The 9,834-nt window shown below is 43.8% G+C and overlaps 1 long non-coding RNA gene and 1 pseudogene across 1 annotated transcript; one reads left to right on the top strand and one right to left on the bottom strand.

The window, feature by feature from the left end:
* The first annotated feature begins 1,709 nt into the window (after window positions 1–1,709).
* Window positions 1,710–5,763, top strand: LOC126595409 (stromal 70 kDa heat shock-related protein, chloroplastic-like; annotated as a pseudogene).
* A 3,156-nt stretch (window positions 5,764–8,919) lies between these two features.
* On the bottom strand, window positions 8,920–9,246 carry LOC126596301 (uncharacterized). Its single transcript, XR_007613941.1, has 2 exons — window positions 9,162–9,246; window positions 8,920–9,121 (listed from the first exon to the last, which is right to left on the bottom strand). It is a non-coding gene; the product is annotated as an uncharacterized LOC126596301 (long non-coding RNA).
* Window positions 9,247–9,834: the final 588 nt, after the last annotated feature.

Genomic DNA, 9,834 nt, shown 5'->3' with positions numbered 1-9,834 from the left:
TGCATCATCTTGCAGTCAAGCCTGGAACACGAGCAATAAAGCAAACTCAAAGGCGCTATCGATCCGAGCTCATTCCACAAATCGAGGCAGAGATTGACAAGCTAATCGAAGCAGGATTCATTCGAGAGGTGCAATACCCCAAGTGGATCTCCAACATCGTCATCGTCCTTAAGAAATCTGGACAAATACGTGTTTACGTAAACTTCCGGGACCTCAACGACGCTTGTCCGAAGGACGACTTCCCCTTGCCAATCATCTAAATCATGGTGGACGCAACCACTGGCCACGAGGCACTGTCATTCATGGACGGCTCTTCTGGATACAATCAAATTCGTATGGCTCTCGAAGACGAGGAACTAACAGCATTCCGCACTCCAAAAGGTATCTACTGTTACAAGGTGATGCCCTTTGGTCTAAAGAATGCTGGAGCTACATATCAACGCGCAATGCAGAAAATCTTCAATGACATGCTACACAAGAACGTAGAATGTTATGTGGACGATGTGGTGGTCAAAACAAAGAAAAGATCAGATCACTTGAAGGATTTGCGAGTAGTGTTCGAAAGGCTGCGAAAATACAACCTCAAGATGAACCCGTTAAAATGTGCGTTTCGCATCTCCTCTGGAAAGTTCCTCGGCTTCATTGTCAAGCACCGTGGTATTGAAGTTGACCAATCAAAAATCAAGGCCATTCAAAGCATGCCTGAGCCAAGAAACCTGCACGAGCTGAAAAGTCTACAAGGACGGCTAGCCTTCATCAGACGCTTCATCTCTAACCTTGCAAGGCGTTGTCAACCGTTCAGCCGACTCATGAAGAAGGATGTTCCGTTTGTATGGGACGAAGCATGCCACAAAGCTTTTGAAAGCATAAAAAAGTATTTGTCAAGTCCACTTGTCTTGGGGGCGCCTGTGCCCGGGAAACCACTCATATTGTACATCGCCGCTCAAGAAAGTTCAGTTGGAGCACTCTTGGCGTAAGAGAATGAATCCCAGAAAGAAGGAGCGCTTTACTACCTCAGCCGAACCCTCACCGGCGCCGAGTTGAACTACTCCCCAATAGAAAAGATGTGCCTTGCCTTGATGTTCGCCATCCAGAAACTCAGGCATTACATGCATGCGTACACCATCCACTTGGTTGCAAAAGCTGACCCGGTCAAATACGTCATGTCTAAACCCGTCTTGACAGGGCGACTCGCTAAATGGGCGTTGCTTCTTAACCAATATGAGATCATCTACGTCCCAGCTAAAGCCGTAAAGGGACAAGCGCTGGCAGACTTTCTTGCCGATCACCCAATCCCAGCTGATTGGAAAATCTCAGACGACTTGCCTGACGAGGAAGTGTTCTACATCGACATCTTCCCGACATGGACGAAGTTCTTCGACGGATCTGCACGAGCAGACGGAGCGGGGGCATGAGTAGTATTCATGTCGCCGCAAAGGCATATATTACCTTATTCCTTTCAACTAAGCGAATTATGCTCCAACAATGTCGCCGAGTACCAAGCACTGATCATCGGACTCCAAATGGCGATCAATATGGGAATCACAGCCCTTGAGATATTTGGCGACTCCAAGCTCATAATCAATCAACTCTTAACTGAATATGAGGTGAAGAAAGATGATCTCATCCCATACTTTCGGCTGGCAACTCAACTGCTACAAGAGTTTGAAATTGTGACACTAGAGCATGTGCCAAGAAAAGAAAATCAAATGGCAGACGCTCTTGCCAACCTAGCCTCAAGCATGACATTAGAAGATGAAGCTGCAGACGTGCCAGTCTGCCAAAGATGGGTGATCCCCCTCGTCATTGAAATGTTACTAGATGATACAAATGTCATCTCAGTACTTCCAGTCGATGTTGAAGAGTGGAGACAACCGCTGATCGATTACTTAGAGCATGGAAAACTTCCAGATGATCCTAGACACCGCTCCGAAATACGTCGACGAGCACCTCGCTTCCTCTATTACAAAGAAACACTCTACCGACGCTCTTTCGAAGGAGTACTTCTGAGATGCCTAGGTGAGGAAAAAGTTAATCAAGCCATGGAAGAAGCACACTCGGGCGTATGCGGGGCGCATCAATCTGGACCAAAGCTACATTTCCAGCTCAAAAGAATGGGTTACTACTGGCCAAGCATGGTGAAGGACTGCCTGGAACATGCCAAAAGGTGCCAAGCCTGCCAATTCCACGCAAACTTCATACACCAACCACCTGAGCCATTACACCCTACAGCTGCTTCATGGCCATTCGATGCATGGGGATTGGACGTCGTAGGACCAATTACTCCAAAATCATCTGCAGGAGAAGCTTACATCCTAGCTGCAACAGATTACTTCTCCAAGTGGGCTGAAGCCATACCTCTAAGGGAAGTAAAGAAGGAAACTGTCGTCCGTTTCATCAAGGAGCACATCATCCACCGATATGGGGTGCCTCGCTACATCATCACTGACAACGGAAAGTAATTCTCCAACCGACTCATGGATGAGCTATGTGAGAAATACAAGTTCAAGCAGCATAAGTCTTCCATGTATCATGCCCCGGCCAACGGTCTTGCAGAAGCATTCAACAAAACATTGTGCAATCTCTTAAAGAAGGTGATCGGCCGAACAAAGAGAGATTGGCATGAAAGAATAAGCGAAGCACTTTGGGCATATCGGACGACACATAGGACTCCTACCCAAGCTACGCCTTATTCTCTTGTATATGGCGTGGAAGCTGTTCTACCGCTCGAAAGTCAAATCCCCTCACTGAGAATGGCTATACAAGAAGGCTTGACTGAGAAGGAGAATGCAAAGTTGCGCCTTCAAGAGTTGGAAGCACTAGACGAAAGAAGGCTCGAAGCTCAACAACACTTGGAATGCTACCAAGCACGGCTATCCAAGGCATTCAACAAGAAGGTCCGCCCAAGGTCTTTCCAAACTGGAGATCTCGTCCTCGCATTGCGTAGGCCTATCATCACAACTCACAAGACGAAAAGCAAGTTCACATCAAAGTGGGATGGACCATACGTAATACAAGAGGTTTACACCAATGACGCCTACTTAATTATGGCAGAAGACGGCTTGAAGATTGGTCCTATCAATGGAAGATTCTTGAAGCGCTACTACCCCTAAAATGCGACAGCCAAAGCTCCTGGCCCGCAAGAGCATAAACTGTGTACGGCAAAATCATCAGAAAAAAAAAATGCATCTGAACTACGTTTTGACTTGATCTTTTCCTTGGAGGGGTACGTAGGCAGCTCGAACATTAAATTTCGAGTTCAGTCACATCAAAATAAAATTTAAAAAAAAAATTATTTTATTAATGAAAGTCAATTTCATTACAAGAAAAAAAAATACATATGTGATTACTATGTATCTAAAAAAAAAAAAAATTTATGTATTTAAAAAAAAATAATATATGTATATATAAATAATAATAAAAAAAAAAGAAAAAAAAAATATTTCTTTTATATACATATACATACATATATATATATATATATGTACTCAAAAGGAGGCCACCTAGGCCCAAGCTCCACGCGTTTCCATCCAGGCCCAAGCTCCTCGAAATTTCCGAGCTCTCCACCCAAATTCGGCCTCACACTCACCACCGCAACAATCAGAACCATGTAGCGGAGACTGCTCTCATCTTCTCCCTCATTACCCACTTCACCCCTGTTTTCAACATTCAGACCAAAACCCACTTTCCCAATTCGAATCAACCCACGTCGTCATCTTCTTCTTCGCCCAGATCGGCCATTTCTGCCGCAGGAATCTTCTTCGCCGCCGACAATTCAACCACCATCTCCGTCCCTACCTTCCCCTCCTTCGAACCCAACACCCTCAAAGTACCCATTTTCCAGTTCCAATTTTCCCCATTTTTCCCAACCCAACCCTACCTCTAGCAGTCCACGTTATGCTAAGGTGGAGGTCACCTCCATCACTGTTGCTGAGGATGCTATCGTCACCTCCACTGCACTCAGTGAGTCCTAACCCTAGATTCCACCACGCTTCTTCAATTTCGCCGCCCTCCAATCGACCTCCTCTGCCGCCACGGCATGGATAGACGGGATCATAAAGGACATCATCCACAGCTCCACCATCGTCACCAACGCCGAGGGCCAGAGAACTACTCCGTCCGTGGTGGCGTATACGAAGAACGGGGATAGGCTTGTGGGCCAGATTGCCAAACGACAGGCCGTTGTGAACCCTGAGAACACCTTCTTCTCCGTGAAGAGGTTCGTTGGGAGGAGGATGTCTGAGCTGGACGAGGAGTCGAAGCAGGTCTCGTACAAGGTCGTAAGGGATGCGAATGGGAATGTCAAGATCGACTGCCCTGCTATCGGCAACAGTTCGCCGCTGAAGAAATTTCAGCTCAGGTGTTGAGGAAGCTTGTGGATGATGCTTCAAAGTTTTTGAATGATAAAGTTGGTAAAGCAGTGATCACTATGCCTGCTTACTTTAATGACTCTCAAAGAACTGCTACAAAAGATGCCGGCCGTATTGCTGGTTTGGAAGTTCTTAGGATTATAAATGAACCTACTGCTGCTTCTTTAGCATACGGCTTTGACAGGAAGAACAATGAAACTATCTTGGTATTTGACCTTGGAGGTGGTACTTTCGATGTTTCAGTACTTGAGGTTGGTGATGGTGTGTTTGAAGTGCTATCTACTTCAGGAGATACGCATTTGGGGGGCAAAACCGTCAACAGCACTAGGAAGACTTCAGGAGTCATTGTTTGTGGAAATGGGATGAATTTAGTGTTTCTGGGAACTGAGGTTGGTCCATGGAGTAAAACTGGTGGACTTGGTGATGTTCTTGGAGGCCTCCCACCGGCTATGGCTGCAAATGGGCATCGAGTGATGACGATTTCTCCGCGTTATGATCAGTACAAGGATGCATGGGGTACAGAAGTCACAGTTGAGCTTAAAGTGGGAGATAAAACCGAAACAGTTCGATTTTTTTTTTCACTGCTACAAACGAGGAGTTGATCGTGTTTTCGTGGATCACCCATTGTTTCTCGAGAGGGTATAGGGGAAAACTGCATCCAAAATTTATGGTCCGGTCGCTGGAGTCAATTTCAAGAACAATCAACGTAGTTTTAGCCTTCTATACCAGGCAGCTCTAGTAGCACCAAGAGTTCTGAACCTTAACAGCAGCAAATATTTTTCTGGACCATATAGGGAAGAAGTTGTTTTCATTGCCAACGATTGGCACACCGCCCTGCTTCCATGCTACCTGAAAGCCATATACAAGCCTAAAGGCATATACAAGACCGCCAAAGTAGCCGTTTGCATTCACAACATTGCTTACCAAGGCAGATTTGCTTTCGCTGACTTTGCACTTCTCAATCTGCCCAATGAATTCAAGAGCTCGTTTGATTTCATTGACGGGTATGACAAACCAGTAAAGGGGAGGAAAATTAACCGGATGAAAGCAATAATCTTGGAATCAGACAAGGTCTTGACTGTTAGCCCATACAACGACAAAGAACTTCAATAAACCGCCGTCAAACGACTAGCCGGTAGTGAAGCTCAATGCCTTGCATTCTACCTCAAGCTCCAGCTGCTTCTGCACCTCCGCCATGGCTGCTGCCTGTGAATGAGATTGACAAAACCAAAGTTTGTCAACTCACACCCAAAGGCCTTCTCTCCGTCCGTGACAAACAACATCGAAGAACTTCAATAAACCGCCGTCAAACGACTAGCCGGTCATGAAGCCTCGACTGCAGCTCACCGTCCGTCGAGTTCCATCCCTACAAAGCACCATATATATAAAGAAAAAAAAAAAAAAAAAAAAAAAGGTTTTCAAATGGTGACCAGCCACCGAAAGCAAAGAAAAGAAGTGATTGACAAGCACCATCCAAAAGGAAATGATAAAAAAAGAAAAAAACAAGAAAGGCAGGTCATGGTGTACGTTACTATTCGCAAGTATGAAAAAGGAAATAGGTGGTGGAGATAGAATAATTGAAAGGAAGAAAGCAGGGGGAAGACGACGAATTTCATTCTAAAAAATAGGGAGTAAAAGAATAGTGCACATCAGGTACCATCTAAATAAAAAAAAAAAAAAAAAAAAAAAAAAAAAGGAGTAACGCATCTTAGTCAGATATATGTTTTAGCACAACATACTGAATAAAATAAAGCATGTCCATTGATATCTCTAAGAAATTACAAATGCGTAAAAAAAAAAAAAAACCTTCACGAATGTCACTCATGAGAAGCCTTAGTACTTGAAGCCTTAGTACTCAGCGACTTATGTGAAGCCTCAGTACTTGAAACCTTGGTACTTGGTGACTTATGTGAAGCCTCAGTACTTGAAACCTTGGTACTTGGCGACTTATGTGAAGCCTCAGTACTTGAAGCCTTAGTACTCGGCGACTTATGGGAAGCCTCAGTACTTGAAACCTTGGTACTTGGCGACTTATGTGAAGCCTTAATACTCGGCGGAATCCTAGAAGAGGGAGGCGTTGGGGATGGATTATTCGAAGCCTCAACACCTGGTCGAACTTCAGATGACGAAGGCAAAAGGTCCCTCTGGAATACATCCACAAATCTCCGATTGTCATTTTGAATCCGACCTTCGGAGTCCAGCAACTGATCAAACTTCCTCTTCATGCTCGTCGAATAATTATTTGCAAGCACATGCAATTCTCTATTCTCATACTTCAGCTGTCTGATCACTTGATTAAGAACTACCACCTCGGCTGTCAATGATTCAACTTGGCGAGTTCGAACAAGTAAGCGTTGGCTCATGTTGGAAACAGAGTTCGCACACTGGACACTGAGAGCCTGGGACTCTCGAACAGCTAATTCATCAGACCGTTGTGAAAGTATCATATTATCTGTAGGAGTGATAAGGTTTCTAGCTACAACCGTAGCCGTTGCTGCATCCCTCATTACAGAGTCTTCAACTGTAAGAGGGCCACTAGAAGATGAGAAGGACGGGCGCCATATATTACCCTGACGCGGTGCACCTGCGTCACTGCTAAGACTCAAATCTAAACAAATATTAGATGGGTTAGCCATTTTCAAAAAGATGGTAAAAGAAAAGGGTTGGAGTGAGTAAAAAAAAATCTCAGAAATACAGCAAGGACGATTTTCAAAAGCGAGCTCTTCAAAGCGTGCAGGTTGAAAATGATTGACACCTCCTTAAAAAGAAGAGGCAACACAACCACTTGTTAAAAAAAAAAAAAAAAAAATTAAAGAAACGTCACTCTTCGAATTTCCAAACCCGGATTTTCCTGCGTAAAATCCGTCAACACTTTTTAGACGCAGTTTCAGCTTTTGGCTATCGCATGCAACTTTGTCAGAGGTCACTGACAAAATTGAAAAACGTGTGGAGTCCATCATACTCACCTACCCGACGGTTGGCCGACAAAGCATGGGAGACAAGGCACATCCACCCTGCCACTTGCTGTTGGGAGCTCACCATATAATTCGACCTCCATCATCTATAGCAAGACACACCTCCAGCTTAACTCTTCTTCTTTGCCGAAGGCATCTGCAACCAAAACTCAGTTTTCTTCCTCCCTGGAAACGCTTCTTCAGCCAAACCACATCAAAGCAAAGGTATCTCATATCACTAGGGTTGAAAGCAAGAGTATCTCATAGCATGCTTTCACCCTATCCTTTTCTTTGTCCTCCCTCTTCATTACGATGACAAGGATAAAGAAAACAATATGTCGGAACCTCCACTCAAGCTCCTGGTAAGGAACCGACTGCTTGGAATCTTTCCTGATTGCTCACCTAGCACTGCTCTCGAAGTACCCATTATCTCAACATCTTATGCTTCTAGAGAAGATACCACATCTGCTAGGAGAACAGAAGAGGCAAATGAAAATGATCATCGAAGCATGTGGAGACAAGCTCAACAAACACATGTGCTGATCATCCGTTACTTCTTCAAAAGCAAAAGTATCTCATATCATCGGGGTTGAAAGCAAATGTATCTCATATCATGCTTTTTCCCTATCATTTCCTTTTCCCTTGTTCTTGCCTGCAGAACAAGGAGAAAGAAAGCAATCAGTCGAAACCTGAAATTAAACGTCCGATCAGGAACTGATTGCCAGGAACCTTTGCCTGGTTGCTTACCTAGCATTGCTCTCGAATACTCATCTTCAACTGTTGACGAATCTCGAATTTCCTCAGCAAATATTTCAAAACAATTGGTATGGTGTTGGCTCTTTACACTGAAGCTGCCAGACACGGATGAGTGGCTGAAAAGTGATGCTCTGGAGGACCATTCAAAGGCAAGAGGTTGCCACCACTTCTGCCAGGCGAAAGAACTCCCTACGGGTAATTTAAGAACTAATGGCCTGTGGAAAGTCAATAAGTGCAACGGTCTGTGGAAAGTCAACAATTGGTGGAAACAAAAAAAATAAAAAATAAAAAAAAAAATCCCCCAATCCTGTTCAAGAATAAGCTGTGGAAAGTCAACAATTGGAGGAAACCAGAAAATCCTCCGAACCAGTTCAAGATCAAAGCTGTGGAAAGTCAATAAGCGCAACAAAATACGTGCCGATTCACCCACTACCAAAGCAAAAGATCATCTACCACATGAAGCTCCTTGTGGTCCAATTTCAACCTTCAAGATCAAGCCTCAACGGCCTTTGAAGAAATTTCAAACAAAGTTCAAGATCAAGCCCCAACGGCCCTTGAAGAAATCACCAACCCAGTTCAAGATCAAGCCTCAACGGCCCTTGGATCAACATCTGCAGTAAGGGACTTCAAAACGCATCTTCTACACGTGACAAGCACATGTATACGACGCGCCTTGAAGTGGGGGCATTTGTAGACATCGAAATTTCGGTACAATAAATGTTGATCAATAATTAAAATTTCAATGTTTATGTGTCACATAAATTTTACACATAGCATGTGAATAAACGAAAAATCAAAATAAATCGAAAAAGTCATCAAACGGGACACGTGTCAACACCTGGCAGAAATGATTTATTTCATCTAATTATTTAAATCCAAAAAATCAAGTTTTGGAATTCTATAAATAGGAGGCCAAGACATTCATTTTGGGACACCAATTCATAACCAATTCACCTCACACCAAAACCTTGAAGCTTTGAAACTCCAAAGCTCCTAAGCAAATCCCGAAAAATCAAGAAAGCCCTCTTCGTTCTTCGTCAACTCAACCTTCAAGATCAAGCCCCAACGGCCCTTGAAGAACTTCCATCAATTCAAGATCAAGCCCCGACGGCCCTTGAAGAAAGTGTCCATCGTTCATCACTCGTTCATCCCTAGATCAAGCCCCGACGGCCCTTTGGATCCACGACGTCAACAAATCTGCACAACTGTTTATCCCAAGATCAAGCCCCGACGGCCCTTTGGACCAACAAATCCACCCATTGCAAAGATAGAATCAGAGGCTAAATTTGTAGAAGAGATTGTAACCCCTAAATCATCAATACAAATATTATTTTGTACACGTGTTTCTTGTCTCGTTCATCGCAGGAAATTCCGTGTTTACAATACCCTTTATACTTAGAGGCATAGCCCAATAAGACACATTTTGTTGTTCCAGGTTCTAGTTTTGTGCTACTGTATGGTCTTAACCAAGGATAACAGGAACACCCAAACACTTTCAAGTGTTGGATCTCAGGTTAAGAATTATGCAGCAACTCAAATGGGGATTTATGATCTAATGTTGATGATGGCATTCTATTAATCAAATACACTGAGGTTTGACAAGCAAAGGACCAAAACAAGGATGGTAATGAAGCAGCTTGTAACAAGGTAATGGATGTTTCAATTATGTGTCTATGTTTTCTCTTTGCAGTGCCATTTTGTTCTGGTGTATGAGGGCAATACATCTGGTGACTTACTCCTTTATCGAGAAGAAA

The sequence above is a fragment of the Malus sylvestris genome, chromosome 13, assembly GCF_916048215.2.
Source record: "Malus sylvestris chromosome 13, drMalSylv7.2, whole genome shotgun sequence".
Taxonomy (NCBI): domain Eukaryota; kingdom Viridiplantae; phylum Streptophyta; class Magnoliopsida; order Rosales; family Rosaceae; genus Malus; species Malus sylvestris.
The sequence above is the reverse complement of the archived record's forward strand: the minus strand, read 5'-3'. Positions and strand labels throughout refer to the sequence as shown.